General features: G+C 41.7%; 1 non-coding gene across 1 annotated transcript; it reads left to right on the top strand.

The window, feature by feature from the left end:
* Positions 1 to 3,005: 3,005 nt before the first annotated feature.
* On the top strand, positions 3,006 to 3,111 carry LOC136407316 (U6 spliceosomal RNA). The gene has a single exon (XR_010751868.1). It is a non-coding gene; the product is annotated as a U6 spliceosomal RNA (small nuclear RNA).
* Positions 3,112 to 18,302: the final 15,191 nt, after the last annotated feature.

Genomic DNA, 18,302 nt, shown 5'->3' with positions numbered 1-18,302 from the left:
CCAGATTTTTCAGAAAAGGGTGCATCTTATACATGGAAAAATATGGTGTTTCCTGTACATTAAAGTGTAACTGTCTCTAATAGTCCTCCCTATTTCTCATTTTCTGCTTTGATCTTCTTTGACTTGGGAATGAAGCAGCCATAAACCTGGTGCTAATTGTCTAAAAATAGTTCTGAATAAAAACAGAGTGAATTAGATCTGAATGAAGGTTTTGAGAGACTATAAAGTACACAAACTTTATTATTGTTTCACTTATATTTTACTGTTTAGAGACCTTTTTTCCCTCCTTTGGTTACCTTTGAGTCTCAGCTGTTGATTAGTTAGTTGATGGCTTGATATGTGAAGTTTGCTAAACGTAGGAATCTTATGAAAACAGATAACCCAACACTGTAGCTTCCTCTTTCAGAGAACCTTATTACTATAGTAAAGGGGATAGAATGTTTTAGGGCAGGGTATGTAATAACAAATCCCCTGAACCTTCAAATATTTGCATTTTTTTCCTGTTTCTTAATGGTAATATGATTCTTGCCTTTGTCAACAACTTAATAATTAATTCTTTGTAAGTTTCTAGAGCACACAAATCAGGGTGAGATTTGAATCCTAGTGCTGACGTGTACTAGCTGAGTGACCTGTCTGATTCTGTTTTCTTACATTTAAAAGCTTATTTTGCTTAACATTAATACATATTTTGTAATTGCCTACATGACATTTTTAGCAATTATTTTGAGTATTAAGTGGAAACATTTATCTGGCACACAGTAAGTATTGAAATAATGACTGGTATTGTAGAAGATAATGTGAAATTTGAGACTTGCATATGTATTGTGGGGTTTTATGGAACAAAAAAAGACAATTTAAAATTTTATTTTTATAGAATTATTTTTTTTTTAGTGAGAAAGAGACAGATACAGATAGAAAGGTGGAGAGATGAGAAGACTCATAGGTACAGCACTTCAGTTGTTTATTGATTGCTTCTCATACGTGCCTTGAGCCAGTGACCCCTTGCTCAAGCCAGCAACCTTGGCCTCAAGCCAGCAACCATGGGACCATGTTAATGATCCCACACTCAAGCCAGAGACCTCAGGGTTTTGAACCTGGGTCCTCAGAGTCCTAGGCCGACAACGCTCTATCTACTGCACCACTGCTGGTTAGACTACAGAATTATTCTTTGTGTAAAAAAATTTGGAAAACACAAAGGGAATTTTTAAAAAATGCTCTGTAATTTCATTACTCAGGAAAGGTCTCTGTTAATATTTTATTGTCTATCATTCTAGTCTTTTATATATATATGCAATTACTACTGTATTTGCTTTATAGACTCTCAATCCTTAAAATAACCTTGCATGGCGTGGTCATGTCTCGGTTTTACTAATAAGGGAAACGAGGTTGAGAGAGGTTAAGATCAAGTTGCAAAGTGTTAGAGGTATTCATAATCAGGACTAATTCCCCATTGGAATGAGATGGAGCTCCCCTCCTTGCCTAATTGAAAGCAGTTCTCTCCAGAATCCGTTTACCATAATTTTGTAAGATGCTGATCAAGATTTAACTTGTAGTTTTTGGTTAAGAAGGTGGAATTGGTTTGGGCTGAATATACTTTTTCATGGGTTTCTTTTTGTTTTTTGGGGGTTTTTGTATTTTTCGAAGTTGGAAACGGGGAGGCAGTAAGACAGGCTCCCACATGTACCTGACCTGGATCCACCCGGCAAGCCCACTAGGGGGCAATGCTCGGCCCATCTAGGGGGTTACTCTGTTGCAACTGGAGCCATTTCAGCACCTGAGGCCGAGGCCATGGAGCCGTTCTCAGTGCCCAGCGTCAACTTTGCTCCAATGGAGCCTTGGCCGTGGGAGGGGAAGAGAGAGACAGAGAGGAAGGAGAGGGGGAGGGGTAGAAGCAGATGGGCACTTCTGTGTGCCTGGCCAAGAATCAAACCTGGGACTTCCATGCACCAGGCCATTGCTCTACCACTGAGCTAACCTGCCAGGGCTCACTGGTTGCTTCTTGTACGTGCTCTGACCGGGGATTGAACTGCAACCTTGGTGTGTTCAAATGATGCTACAACCAACTGAGCCACCCGGGTCAGGGTGCAGAAAACACTTTTTAAAACCAAACCAAACTATAATAATAACTCTTTAGTTAGATCTGCCTTTTTTTTCAGAAACTATCCGTTACAGAATTTGAAAAAAAAAAGTTTAAGTAATCTTTTTATTGAAGTATAAAAAAGACATTTTATTAAATCATTTTTTCTGCACCTGTCACTAGACGACACTATAACAACACAGCCTGAAGATGAAAGCAGAGACCCATGTAGTGGTGCAGCCTAAGAATCTGAAGAGTAAGATATTAGCTGAGTGACATTTCCCACCTAGTGTTTAAAAAATTCTGTCAGTGAACTGCTGAAGTTCTAATAAAGACATGAATTAACATGAGATACTTAACAATGCATGCTAACTTCAGACTAAAGTAATACGTTCTTGTTTGACCTGTACTGTGATAGTCAAAGAATGTGCAACAAGAGACAATACAGTATCTCAGTGCTGACAATACTGGGAAGTCGTTCTAAGGGGCCATATGAGGAGGGTGGTCACTGAAACCCAGAGAGGGTAACCGTACGGAGACAGCCACTAGGAGAAGATACAGCCTTGGGGGAAGAGTGCAGGCATGACGACTCCACTGGCTGGAACCCAGGGAAATAAGTACCCTAAACTCATTCTTCTCCTGTCTACAAAATGCCTTTCCGTCTCTCTCACTACCTGCCCCAATCAGAAGCCAGAAGGCAGGGAGCCTGTCAATGATGTTCATGAAAGCCAGGTTTCTGGGACATAGGACAAGGTGAAGAACGGTGGAGAGGGCATCTCGAGAGGCAAATGGCCATCTGATGTCAATTTCACCAGTTCATCCTTCCCTTCTTTACTGACAAGTAAAGAACGCCCAAGATGTGAACGTTTTCTTTTTTCTTTTTTTTTTTTTGAACGTTTTCAAGAGAGGTCTTGAAATGACTGAATTAGTGCTCACTTTAGCAGCACATACACTAAGAAACTGGAACAATACAGAGATTAGCATGGATCCCGTGCAAGGATGACACACAAATTTGTGAAGTGTTCCATTAAAAAAAAAAAAAGAATAGGCCCTGGCTGGTTGGCTCAGTGGTAGAGCGTCGGCCTGTCGTGCAGGAGTCCCGGGTTTGATTCCCAGCCAGGACACACAGGAGAGACGCCCATCTGCTTCTCCACCCCTCCCCCTCTCCTTCCTCTCTGTCTCTCTCTTCCCCTCCAGCAGCCAAGGCTCCATTGGAGCAAAGTTGGCCCGGGCGCTGAGGATGGCTCCATAGCCTCTGCCTCAGGTGCTAGAATGGCTCTGGATGCAACAGAGCAACGCCCCAGAGGGGCAGAGCATCGCCCCCTGGTGGGCATGCCGGGTGGATCCCGGTCGGGCGAATGAGGGAGTATGTCTGACTGCCTCCCCATTTCCAACTCCAGAAAAAAAAGGGAGGGGGAAGAAAAATAAATGACTGAATCATAAAGTCTCTAAATAATCAAGCACTTCTTATAATCTGTATACAAGAAGCTTTATACTCATATCTGGGCCAACAGCTACATTTGTATTTGGCAGAATGAGCAAAGTCTTTGAAGTTACTTATTACCATCAATTAAATCTCACCCTAACTGGTAAGCTATACAAATTTTCTTTGTTCTGCGTGGTGAGAAAATCCTCCCTGTTGTGTGTTTCATTTTTGTCAGAAAGGAAATACTTCAAAAAAATTCAGTTTAAATTCCACAGAGGTTTGAATAAAATTAAAAGATGAAGTCATTTTGTAGTAAAATAAACCCTTGAATTGTTTTCTATCATATTTCATAAAATAGATATTTCTTGACAATACTTCTAAGTAAAAAATATTTTTTCTGCACATTACAAGATTCCACTAAAATGATGTCCAAGAACAAGAAAGATTAATCAATAATGACAAGGTCAGAATAGTGGCTACTTCTGATGAGAGGAGGAGAATTCAGGCTGGGAAGAGGCATGAAGGAAACTTCTGAGGCCCTGCTAGAAATGTTCTATACCTAGATTTGTTTTACATCTTGATATATGTATTGAATATATTACACATTTCAAGAATCATTGAACTCTACAATTAAGATTAGTACACTTCACACACTACACTGTTGGTATAGTCTATCTCAATTTAAAAGAAATAATTATTCCTAATTATTCCATTAAATGACTTTTGCAATTACCTCCACAGCAAATACCTTAACATAGAAAAGGTTTGGGTTTATACATTTACCTGGGACCAGCAAACTGGTCCTCAAGCCCCTGCCTCTTCCATAAATGAGGCTTTACCTGGAACACTGCCATAGGCTGCTGTTGACTGCAGCTGCAGGGTGAGTAGTTGCAACAGAGACCAATGATCCTTCAAGAAAAGGTCTGTCAACACCAGGATTAAACATCAAATAATATATTTATTTAAAAAATTGTTGATCCTGGCTGGTTGGCTCAGTGGTAGAGCATCAGCCTGACATGTGGATATACCAGGTTTGATTCCTGGTCAGGGCACACAGGAGAAGCACCCATCTGCTTCTCCACCCCTCCCCCTCTCACTTCTCTCTTCTCATCTCCTGCAGCCATGGCTCCATTGGAGCAAGTTGGCCCCAGGCACTGAGGTTGGTTCCATGGCCTCTGCCTCAGGAGCTAAAAAATGGCTCCAGTTGCAATGGAACAAGAGCCCCAGATGGGCAGAGCATCACCCCTAGTGGGCTTGCCTAGTGGATCCTGGTCAGGGTGCATGTGGGAGTCTGTCTCTGCCTTCTGGTCCTCTCACTAAAAAAATTTTTTTTTAAAAATTGTTTTCCATTGGTTTGAGAGAGGCGAGGGGAAGGAAGGGGGTAAAGGGGGTTGAGAGAGAAATAACTCGTTTCACTTAGTTGTTCCATTTAGTTGTGTACTCACTGATTGCTTGTCATATGTGCCTTGACTAGGGGTTGAACTCTCAACCTCTGGTACACTGGGTTGATGCTTTATCCACTGTGCCACCTGGCCAGGGCCTCAAATAAACTGTCCCTTTTTCTAGGATAATTCAAATCAACCTCACCTAAATACCAAAGTAACAGGAAAATTCATAAGACAGCTTAGAAAATTAGTTAACTGTAAGTAAGAATTTCATAAAACTCTAACATGGGAGGTTAGAGTTCTTTTGCCTTGAGCTGCACTATCGGTTTAATGAAACACACCACACATTTTATTTGGCCTTACACAGTGTTAATTTTTTTTAATTTGGTGCTGATACTTTAACAACAGGAGTGTGTACTTTAAAAAATAAAAAATAAAATAAAAATAAATAAAATAAGATAAAAATCAAGGTTTTGGTTGCTCATACAGAAGAAAAGAAGATGGAGCAACATTGCAATAATATTCCTGGGAAGGTAACAGTGAGCTCCAGTGACTCCAACAACACAACACTGCGATAATATTCCCGGGAAGGGAACAGCGAGCTCCAGTGACTCCAACAACACTGCAGCTAAGCATTGCCTGACACTTAACATGTGCTTGCACCATCCACTTTTCTCACAGCACAGCAGAGCACATGAAATACTGCTGCTGTTGGTGCCTGCATGGAAAGTAGGCAAACAAAAGACAGCACAGGTCAGGCGTTCCTTAACACTCAGCTCACTTGTTACCTGACTGTTGTGGGCATGCAAATTACAAATTTAGTTTTAATCAATGGCATCTGGAGAAATGGCAGAAAAGAATCAGAGATCTCTAAGGGCAAGAAGGGCCAGAAAAGGCAATAGTTAACTCAATGCTTGCAAACATCAAGTGGGAGGGCTCTCCCCCACACATTCCAAAGTGGCCCTATTCCTATCTCGTGTAATTCTTCCTGGTAAGAAGACTCTTCATGCTATTTTTGCAATCTTTGTGAGTCTATATTTATTTCAAAATAAAAATTTTTAAAAATGCATCTCCTCATACTGATTAGAAATCTGTCTTCCTTTCTGTACCTTAATCAGTCCATAACCATATATGACAAGTTTAATCCATCTTACACCAGAAAACTCTTCCATTATCTACAACTCTCAGAGTCTCCTTCCTTTCTCAAGGACTCACCTGTCGTATTCCTTTCTCAAGGACTCACCTGTCGTATTCCTTCAATCAGCAAATATTCATTGAGCACCCACCATAAGTGTAGTTCATTCTAAACTCTGGGGTGTAACAGTGAACTATGCTCTTGCCTTGTGGAACCAACACTAAATTATTATGTCTAATAATGTAACATAAGCTATCACTAGACTTTCCAGTGGCCCTATCAATTACTAATTTTATTACACTATAGTCCACTAAATTCTTTAATTTTTTTCTCTTATACATTGCTCAGATGTATGCCCAAACAAGTAGGTTATTGGATCCCAATTTTTTTATGGTCATCCTTGTTAAATGTCATATTTTTAGAATCTTCCCTTTTCTTCAGACTGTCAAGAACTTCTAGAATTTTAGTTTCCTGTCTACCTTAGCACACACCTTATCTCTTATATTTTCTTGTCTATATATATCTGATAAATATACCTCTCTGTATAAAAGGACAGTACTGAGGTCACTAAGAACCTATGACATATGTCACTAGCATGCACCCAAGTAGACACAGATTCATTATTCTGTACCCCATGGCTTCCCTCACTCAACAAACTATGAGCCACTTGATTGTATTGTGATGTCTATATATGGTCACCAAAATATAATTGGGTTTAGGTCAAACAGCTTCCCAAAGTTCAGATATAGTCAGTTCACTGATTTTCCCTAATCATCTTGGGGAAATATAGAGAATTTTTCAAAATGAGAAGGTAACAGTTAAAAGGGATGAAAACTGAGGGAGGATAGTTTACTATGTAGTTGCAAATATAAACCAGAGAGCTTTAAAAAGAAATACTAGGGGCCCTGGCCGGTTGGCTCAGCGGTAGAGCGTCGGCCTGGCGTGCGGGGGACCCGGGTTCGATTCCCGGCCAGAGCACATGGGAGAGGCGCCCATTTGCTTCTCCACCCCCACCCACTCCTTCCTCTCTGTCTCTCTCTTCCCCTCCCGCAGCCAAGGCTCCGTTGGAGCAAAGATGGCCCGGGCGCTGGAGATGGCTCCTTGGCCTCTGCCCCAGGCGCTAGAGTGGCTCTGGTCGCGGCAGGGCGACGCCACGGAGGGGCAGAGTATCACCCCCTGGTGGGCAGAGCGTTGCCCCTGGTGGGCGCGCCGGGTGGATCCCGGTCGGGCGTATGCAGGAGTCTGTCTGACTGTCTCTCCTCGTTTCCAGCTTCAGAAAAAAAATACAAAAAAAAAAAAAAGAAAGAAATACTAGGTATACTTTTAAAAAGAAAATCAGTGTATGGGGGGGTAACATTATTTAAAAAAGAAATGCTCTTTAAGACAATTGATCAAATTATATACTCTGTACATACTGTAGCTCTGACCAGGGTACAGCTGAACACACTAAGCAAATTCAATAATTGAAAACTGTTTACTATTATTAAAACCAAAGAACTTTTAGCCCTGGCCGGTTGGCTCAGTGGTAGAGCATCGGCCTGGCATGTGGAAGTCCCGGGTTCAATTCCTGGCCAGGGCACACAGGAGAGGCGCCCATCTGCTTCTCCACCCCTCCCCTTCTCCTTCCTCTCTGTCTCTCTCTTCCCCTCCCGCAGCCGAGGCTCCATTGGAGCAAAAGATGGCCCGGGCGCTGGGGATGGCTCCTTGGCCTCTGCCCCAGGCGCTAGAGTGGCTCTGGTCGCAACAGAGCCACGCCCCGGATGGGCAGAGCATCGCCCCCTGGTGGGCGCATGCAGGAGTCTGTCTGACTGCCTCCCCGTTTCCAGCTTCAGAAAATAAAAAATAAAAAGAATAAAAAAACCCAAAGAACTTTTTTTCCTAACTAAAAGCTTTTTGCCTCTTAATATAGTCATGATATTTTTAAAAAATGGAAATGTTCTGCCAAGGCCAGGTTGTTCAGTGGATAAAGTGTCATCATGGTGCACCAAGGTCACATGTTCAATTTCAGGTCAGGACATGTTTGAGAAGCAGTCAGGAAGTGCACACTACATGGAACAACCAAGTGGAACAGCAAGTTGGGGCTTTTCTTTCTCTCCTTCGCTCTCTCTCTCTCTCTCTCTCCTTTCCTCCCTCCCATTTCCTCCCCCTCCCTCTCAAATCAATGAAAAATTTTTTAAAAAAAAGGAGGCCCTGGCTGGTTGGCTCTGTGGTAGAGCATCGGCCTGGCATGCAGGAGTCCCGGGTTCGATTCCCGGCCAGGGCACACAGAAGTGCCCATCTGCTTCTCCACCCCTCCCCTTCTCCTTCCTCTCTGTCTCTCTCTTCCCCTCCTGCAGCCAAGGCTCCATTGAAGCAAAGTTGGCCCGAGTGCTGAGAATGGCTCTGTGGCCTCTGCCTCAGGCGCTAGAATGGCTCTGGTTGCAACAGAGCGACGCCCCAGATGGGCAGAGCATCGCCCCCTGGTGGGCGTGCCGGGTGGATCCCGGTCGGGCACATGCGGGAGTCTGTCTGATTGCATCCCCATTTCCAGCTTCGGAAAAATACCAAAAATAAATAAAATAAATAAATAAATAAAATAAAATAAAAAAAGTAAATGTCCTAACATTTCCATAAGTATGTTTGAACTCTATAAATTCTACAATTTATATCGAGTCAGGTTGAAATCATTTTTTAAATGCTAATATATGTGAATGAAACATAAGCATAATAAATTAACATTTATCACTTGGAATTGAAATATAAACAAAAAGAGAATTCATGGATATGATAATAACTGTTCTCTGGCACAAAATATAAAAGCACTTTATGCATTTTCAGTGAAATTTAAATTTTAAGTAAACTTTCAGAATACCATCTTCAAGCTTTAGAATTTAACATCCAACAAAAGTCATTATCCAGACACAACCTGGGATTCTTGATAATTTGTCAAAAGCTAAGAATAAAGTTGATTTTTCCCACTAAGAAGAAAAATTTAACAGTAACAGTGCACTTAAATTCATGTGAGGTATAAACAACTAAGAAAATAAACTATAAACACTTTAGAGCTATTTGTGTAGAGAAGTGTTATAAGTTACTTTAAAATTATGTTTATTAAAACCAAATTTTTACCATTCATACCTTGATCCTAGGTGTCAAGTCTACCTTAAAAGTAACAAAACAACAGGCCTGACCTGTGGTAGCGCAGTAGATAAAGCATTGACCTGGAAATGCTGAGGTCGCCGGTTCAAAACCCTGGGCTTGCCTGGTCAAGGCACATATGGGAGTTGATGCTTCCAGCTCCTCCCCACCTTCTCTCTCTGTCTCTCTCTCCCTCTCTGTCTCTCTCTCTCTCCCTTCTCTCTCCTCTCTAAAATGAATAAATAAAATTTAAAAAAAAAGTAACAAAACAACAAAAGTAACAAAACTAGATTTACTGCAAAATATTCCCAATTTGCTGTTCTTTAATAAGCTCCCAAAGGAAACTGGAATAGTCTTATTTCAATGCTAAGGTAGAGCATACATAACCCTTCACACTGTCTTGTATCGTACACAAAATTTAAAGTTTTTATTTTATTCAGTGAAGATGTCTTAAACACAAGTATTTATAAGTACTGACTGGACTTACAGTCTATCATGCTGTCATATTTACAGTATTTCTTCTGCTCTCAAAATACAGAGTTTTAGACTTGTTTCCTTCCAAGCTGCTAATCTGAATATATTTTCGCTGTTTCATCATTTAAAACACGGGCAACATGCTTGGAGAAAATCTTTTCTCTCCAGTTCTGGCATGGATACCAACCACAGTGACACCAATGGGCCATCTCAAGATAAGCATCATTAGCCTAAAAAAAGAAGAAGAAGGAAAAAAAGATTAAGATCAGAAAAACGAAAGTATTGTGTTGTTCCAATTTTTTATTTCAAGTGTTTCACAGCTCTTGATGTAATTTTCATCCATCTCTTAGGCGTGCTGAAAACATTACCATTCCCCTTATTCAAACAAAAGAAATTAAAATATTGCCCTGCCTAGCACCACAAATGTATATGGAAAAACAAAAACCAAAGCTAACCTTGTGAGAAAAAAATACAAGCATTCCTCGTCAGCCTTTATGCACTGAAAATACATTCATTTCAGATCTAAAATTACCAAGCAGGTAATTTGATGTACTGACAGTACCTCTAGTTTCGATCTCCTTTCTCCACAGGTGGTCACACAGAAGACAGAGACTATATCAGTGGTCTGCAAACCCCAGCTCCCGAGCCACATGCACTCTTTGGTCCCTTGAGTGTGGCTCTACCGGAAAATACCACGTGCTGGTGTGCAGGTGCAAGTAAGCGGGGATGCCGGTCCCACAGATAGGGATTCGCAGGACTGGGGAGGCGCGCCCAATTCATGCACGAGTTGAGCAAGCGTGTGGCTCCCATTCCTCCTCCCCTCCCCTTCCTCCGCCCCTTCCCCTCTCCCCTCCCCTCTCCTTCCTCCGCCCCTTCCCCTCTCCCCTCCCCTCTCCTTCCTCCGCCCCTTCCCCTCTCCCCTCCCCTCTCCTTCCTCCGTCCCTTCCCCTCTCCCCTCCCTGTCCTCTGTTCCCCCCTCCCATCCCCTCCCCTTTCCCTTCCCCTTCCTCCTCTCCTTTTCTTTCTCCTTTCTGAGGTAATCACAGCCTCAGCTTTCACACTCTTAACTTCTCAGGTGGAGAAAACAAGGCCCAGAGAGGTAGGGAATCACAAAAGACCTTCTGCTTCTTTCCAGTGGTTGGCAAACCCCGGCTGGCGAGCCACATGCGGCTCTTTGGCCCCTTGAGTGTGGCTCTACCAGATAACGCCACGTGCGAGCGCGCAGGTACACAGGTATGTCGGTAGAATAGGCGAGGGGGAGACCTGTCTGCCCCAGGATGCGCAGCGCGGGGGAGGCGCGCGCGGTTCGGGCATGAGTTGAGTGAGCGTGTGGCTCCAGCCGTGGTTTGCCGATCTCTGAACTATATTGTTTCACAATCCAACCTGAAACATTGTCCATCCCCGCACAGCAGTCAGATTCTGAAAGCAGTGGGGACTCTGCAGGCCCGGACGATTGCACAGGGCCCACGGCAGATGCCTGAACAGATTAAATGCTGGCCCTTGAGTCAAACAGCTAAATGTTGAATTCAGTTCACTTTGACCTCCCCAAACCTCCCACCTGCCAAGAACCTAAAATAAAAGCAACAAAAATGTAAAGACAAATGAGGACAAATGGCTCATTTTCTAAACCAAGCCTAGCAACTAGTAAGGAAAAGAAAAAACAAAATAGAAAGCAAGGAAATTGTAAAAAGCTCCCAAAGGTTTCAGAGAAGCCTATATACCCAGGCTTCAAACAGATTTTAATTATTTTTAAAAATCAAACTCTTATGTGTTTGATATACAGAGATGATTTTTAAAAACAATCGGGTCCTACAAGTAGGTTAACTAAAAGATTGTTTCTATCCTAAAGATAAATTTGAACTTAATCTACTCAGTTTGTTAAAGCTTGATTTTAAGAGGGCATATACTCATTTTTGTTGATTCCCATGTATTCAAATTTTAATACTGGATTATTAACTGATGAAATTTCCAATATTTAGTTTCCCTAAATTTCCAAAGAAAACCCCCAAATCGGTCATTAAAGTTTCTTGGTACTTTTCTTAGTTTACAGAAAATAATCTTTCACCTGATTCTCATACATGAGAATGAGAAACGTAACAAGAGGAAAAGCAAGTGATCTGAATTCCTTCTGCAGTGATGGTGACCTAGCCACCCACCCCAATGCTGTCCTTAGTAAGCAGCATGCAGCTAACAGAAACTCCAAGAATAAAATGTATGGCCATAGAACAGAAACACCTTCTTTGATGAAACAACTGGCTCTCATAAAGAGGGCGTAAAAACAATACTTTAGCCTCATCAGCATGAGGCTCTGATCACGGAGACCACCCAGTCACCCAGGAATGCCAGCAGCCCCTTCTCCTGGGTATACTCAGAGCACAGAAATAGCAATGTCATTCCCACCTCTCTGTTAGAGCCCTGCCTACTGTTCTGGAACTGTCACTGAAATTCTCTACCTCTTCTCTCTTGGGAGGCACAGCCACCAGAAGGCCCCCTCCTCATCCTCAGCTTATGGCCCACCAAGCAGTGTCCGATTTCCATCCCCTCTAGCAACTGACAGCTGTCCACTTGACCCGTTCTAAACCGCCCCAGCAGCTTGGACACCAGAGCTCGTTCCCCAGGCTGTCTCCTTCCAGGGCCCTTTCAGGAGGAAGACACTGAGCACGGGGCAAGTCTTCCCCTATAAGGTGTCAGATCACAGACCTGAAATGGGAAAGATGAATGCCCGCAGCCTCACCCGGAACATTTCCTCAAAGAAGCAAGTATAAAGTGTGGTCACACTCCACTGCACAATTAGTACAACAGTACAGCTATATTATGAATAAAGTAGAAGTTTATAGCTACACAACATTTCTCTATGGGACAATTTGTTCCAAACAATAACCAGCAATCAACAAATTCTGATTCAGCCCAATTCATGAAGTGAACATTGCTTATATACAGTTCATGATTGAAGAATCTTTACACCTATCTTAAAAAATATCTAAAAATACAGTGTGGTCTGAAGTTTAATATTGAATGTACCACAGTAAAGCTGACAATACATAAGAAAAGTTTTGTTTTGTTTTTTACTAACTCATTTTACTTTTATTCTTAAGTCTCCTAAATAAAGCACTCCAACAATAAATTAACATATTATGTACACAACCTACACAGGCAAATAACCGTAATTCTGATGCATAGCTTGGTAACGTACCTTCACATACTCTCTGCAACATGAATTTAATAATATCGTTATGGATTCTTTAATATTAGCAAGAAGATTCTGGAAAAGAAAAAAAAAGCATAATTAATTTTGGAATCTAATGTGTGTAATGACAGACTGCATTTATTCTAATTGTATATATTCCATTTTTAAAAATTAATTTATAAAAGCTTTCGGAGAAACCTCACCCTTTTTCGTAGCTTTCTGAAAAGGGGTCTGAGATAGGACTCTGTTTCTGAGTAGCACTGTTCAATTCACCCTGCATACTGCGCTTCACATAATCTTCTCTTGCGTTCAGTTCTTTTTTTTTTTTTTTTCTTTTCTGAAGCTGGAAACGGGGAGAGACAGACTCCCGCATGCGCCCAACCAGGATCCACCCGGCACGCCCACCAGGGGCGACGCTCTGCCCACCAGGGGGCGATGCTCTGCCCCTCCGGGGCGTCGCTGTGCCGCGACCAGAGTCACTCTAGCGCCTGGGGCAGAGGCCAAGGAGCCATCCCCAGCACCCGGGCCATCTTTGCTCCAATGGAGCCTTGGCTGCGGGAGGGGAAGAGAGAGACAGAGAGGAAGGAGGGGGTGGGGGTGGAGAAGCAAATGGGCGCTTCTCCTGTGTGTCCTGGCCGGGAATCGAACCCGGGTCCCCCACACGCCAGGCCGACGCTCTACCGCTGAGCCAACCTGCCGGTCAGGGCTGCGTTCAGTTCTTAAGCCCAAACACCGAGAAGGAACTGTTGAAGAAGGGGTAAATTCAGACTACAATGCCATCCAGTGGTTGAACATGTTTGAAAGTTCCATAACATACAAAACAATATACTATGATCCTTAGATTAATTTCTCAACTGATTCCAATATCATCCACTAATTATTTAAATAGTCAACTATACCTGCTTATTCTGTCATGTGTTTTAAAAATATTTTTAATATTTTTTATTTATTGGTTTTAGAGAAAGATGAAGAGATGGATTGCAGGGTGGGGGCAGAAAAGGTGAGAGAGAAAGAGAGAGAGAGGGGAAGATGGAGGGAGAGGAAGAGGAAGGGAGAGGGAAAGGGAAAAGGAAAGGGGGGAGAGACAGACAGATTTGTTGTCCTTATTTATGCAGTCATTGGTTGACTCTTGAAGCACATGCCCTGGCAGGAGATCAAACCTGCAACTTTGGCATATTAGGACAGTGCTTAACCAACTGACCTACCTGACCAGAGCCTGTCATGTATGTTTTGAAGTAGCGTTTTTGGCAATTCGCAAACTTACTCTATTCTAAAAATATATCTAGCTTAAAGATAATCCATGTCCCCTAAAAAAGAATTACCAAATTACATGAATAACTACTTGATAAAAACATTTACTTTTATTTCTATTACATAAAATTCACCCCACTTAGATTACCAGCCATAATACCATATATTCTGTGATATTCATTCAATCTCCCAAGTATGTGTTATAGTATTTGTCTATACTGCAAAATTAACATTCCACTTTTGCAGTAGAGACAATAATTCAATTAAAAATTCCCACTAAAGTGCCTAACTAAAGGAGAAGGAAAGAAAAGAAGGAAGAGAAATAAAAGAAACGCTGACCCATACCCTCTCCCAACCCCACCCCGGAAAACGACCACCGGGCCCCTTGGATTCGGTTCCCCTGTCCAAAGAGCACCCTTCTAGAGGCAGACAGACGGGGAAGGCTGAGGAGAACATGCCCCCCCCCCAGTGCAGTCCCTGTGCCATCCTATGTAAGAAGAGATGTCACTCCAGGAGAAAATTCTAGTTCATAACTAGTTCCGTGCCCCATCTAGTTCCACATCATCTCCTGAATGGATTCAGAATCCTGATGACTAATATGCTGTTCTTAAACTCTAAATGCAAGTAAAAGCATCTTGCATTTCAGTCTCGTGGCCAGAACACAAATAATTTGTAAATACATGCTGAAATGAACCTGGGATTTGCCCACACTCTACCTAAACTGCTGAAGACAGGACTGCCGAGAAGAAAGGTGGAATGAGCATTTCACAGCACAAATAAGCAGCTCTCCGCAGAGCTGCGAGAATGAACAGTCCCTGAAAGGTCATTGATGTGTCTGCTTTTATCACTGCTAATGTCTTCCTACCTCCTTCCTTTCCTTATGTCATCACCTCTCTCAGAGCTACTAGCACTCTCCCCGCACGGCACTCCTTCCCAGAGGTTGTAAATAAATATAGAAGAACTCCCCAAACTTCGTGCTCACTCCACTGCTGTAATTCTTTCCTTTGTGTTAACATTAATAAGTCAGCTTTAAAGAAAGTGCCACGAGGAGCATAAATATACACGGTCTTCGATTAACCCGTGTCCGAGTGCACAGCAGTATCCCCAACAGTGTGCATGCAGAAGGGCTTCCTGAGCTTTCCTCCCCAATCCTTAGCCCTTGACAACACCACATATAAAAACCAATCAAAATGCCCTCCTGTCTTAGCCTAAAAGTACCTACCTTAAGGAATTTGGTGACTATTCATTGCTTTGTGTGCCCATCACTTAAAGTCAAACCACTTTTTGTCATCATATATTTGGCCCTCTTTACTCCCCTTCCCACCATCTCCTCCTCCCTCTGGAAACCACTTCACTTCTGTCTATGAGTTGTGAGTGAAATCATATATTTCTTAACTTTCCTAATTTACTTATTTCACTTAGCATAATATTCTCTGTACTTCATTCAGGACAATGCTCTAACCAACCAAGCTATCTGGCCAGGGCCACATAATATTCTCAAGGTCCATCCATGGTGTCCCAAATGACAATGCAGGGGATCATTGGGTTACAACAGTCTCAACATACGACGTTTTGAGTTACTATGCTAACTCCTATAAAAACTTAAAAAATTGAGATATGAATGTTTTGACTTATGCCATTAGCATCATACTTACATAATATGTGGGCAAACTAGTTTCGTTGCACTTGGTAGAAGAATATGCAGTACAGTGTACAGTATATTTAAGTCCTTTTCCTTTTTCTGCAGCTTAGTTGTGTCTTTATGTTCTAGATTATTTTACAACTGTGTTAAGATAGGTAAGTGATTTAGACTAGGGTGTGTTTCGACTTACACCAAAATTCAGGTTAAGTCACTGTCATAGGAACAGAACTGTGTCGTAATCCGAGGACCCCCTGTACTTTATCATTTCTTATGACTGAGTAGTATTGCATTGTATATATGTATCACATTTTCTCTATCCAATCCTCTATCGAGGATTACTTTAGTTCTTTCCATGTCGTAACTACCATGAATAATGCTGCAATGAATATGGGGTACATGCCTTTACATACAAATGTTTTCATGTTTTTCAGGTAGATACCCAGTAGAGAGGTTGCTGGGTCATATGGCATCTCTATTCTTTTTTGAGGAACCACCATACTGTTTTCCATTGTGGCTCTACCATTTTGCATTCCCACCAGCAGTGAATGAGAGTTTTTCTCCACAACCTCCCCAATACTTGCTATTACCTGTCTTGATAATAGCCAATCTAATAGGTGTGAGGTGGAATTTTACTTCTCTAATAGCTAGCAAAGATGAGCATCTTTTCATATATTTGTTTGCTATTTGTCTTCATGAGAAATTTTTAATTGGATTGTTTGTTTGTTTTTGAGCTTTATGAGTTCTTTACATTTTTTTTCCTTCTTTTCCAAGTGAGATGAGGGGAGATAGAAAGACAGACTCTGGTATGTGCCCTGACCAAGATCCAGCCAGAAACTCCTGTCTGGGGCCGATGCTCTGCCCATCTGGGGCCATGCTCACAACCAAGCTATTTTTAGCACCTGAGGCTAAGGCTCCACAGAGCCATCTGTTGTATTTTTTTTGGTTGAAGTTGAGCTCCTTTTTACTGACTGGCTAACTGGCTTGGACCACCACAGACATGGCGCTTTTCTGTGGTGTGGGGGGAGAAGCAAGGAGGGAGAGAGGGGGGGGGGAAAGGAGCAGAAAGCTGCTTCCACTCACACCACATGTGCAGAAGCTCTCTCAGTCCAGCCACCTTCTCCCAGCACTCGCTTGCTCTCCCCAACATTTTCTTATTATTTTACAAAAATGAGGTCCCTTTATGTGCTGTTTTATAACTTTGTTATAGAGAAATAATGACATAAAGCTCCTAGAACTGTGCTTCGCACCTCAGGAGCACTCCAGGATGTATTTCCATGCAGCTGTGTGGAGCTCCACTGCCTGCCTTTTAATAATTTCCGGGTGTGCCATCGCATGGTCGCAGCATCATTCTGTTACCCACCTGTTATGGCTGTCCAACTTTCAAATTGAAACTGTACACACTCCCATTATCATACTTTATTCTGAGAACACAGTTGAAAATGGATGTGTTGTACTTACCTGTAGATGTCAGATAATATATGTTCTTATAATTAGGATGTTGTTTTGTTGTTAAGGTATTTTAGCATTAAATGTTCTTATCTCAAATTAAAATTACCATTGGTTTTTCACTAGAGCTTCTATTTTAGGTTTTTGTGGTTCTTGTGTCTTTAAGATATAAGATATGTCCTCTAGATATAAAAGAAATTCTTATCTTAGGTGATAAATCAAAAGATTGCATTAGGTCTGTTGGTCAAATAACACTGAGGAACAATTTTTTTTCAATTTCTGTTGCATGATGTTTTAGAACTGTTTCTATATATTTCTGCATTGATGATTCCAAATCTGAAGTCCACTTTTTGATGCATGCTCCAGTTTTTGTGCAATTTTAATTTATTTTTGTTACAGTTAATGGCATGCATTGGTTTTTAAATTGGAGTTAAAGGGCAATGACTCTTGGATTGAACATAACCACAAGGCAATTAATGTTTTACTAACATCACTTTTTCATAATTGTAGTTGTTTTTAAATGTAAAAAATTATTATCTGATAAAAACACCCTCTTGTTTTAAGATTAAATCATGGCTTCTTTGAGTAGGCGTAAATGTAAGAATAGTCCTGACACCTTCTGTTATATATGTGGCTGTTACACACATCAACATCAAAGGCGCAATATTTCATCATTTGTGACACATGCATATATTGCCTATTTTTAAGTTCCCCTTGGTGATCAAGACAAGAATTGGGCTCCTCATATTGTGTGTCATGATTGTGAGGAAATGCTTCATGACTGGACAAAAGGAAAATACAAAGGAATGCCTTTTGGTATTCCCATGGTTTGGCATGAACCTAAGGACCACAGCAGTGATTGTTATTTCTGTCTGATCCATACGAAGGGCATCGGCAAGAAAAAATGGCATATGATCGCATATCCTAATATTCCTTCAGCAATACGACCTATCTCACACTCTAAGACACTCCCAGTTCCAGTTTTCAATGGTTTTATTTCTTCTAAGGATGAAGAAAGTGAACATGGTGATCAAGTGTATTTTGATAAGATGCATGAGGAAATGGTTGTAGAATCTGAAGGGTCTTCTTCTGATGTCGAGCAATCATTAATCCCTCAGCAGTTTAGCCAACCCGAATTGAATGACTTAGTAAAAGATTTGGG

Source organism: Saccopteryx leptura, chromosome 5 (genome assembly GCF_036850995.1).
Source record: "Saccopteryx leptura isolate mSacLep1 chromosome 5, mSacLep1_pri_phased_curated, whole genome shotgun sequence".
Classification (NCBI taxonomy): domain Eukaryota; kingdom Metazoa; phylum Chordata; class Mammalia; order Chiroptera; family Emballonuridae; genus Saccopteryx; species Saccopteryx leptura.
The sequence above is the reverse complement of the archived record's forward strand: the minus strand, read 5'-3'. Positions and strand labels throughout refer to the sequence as shown.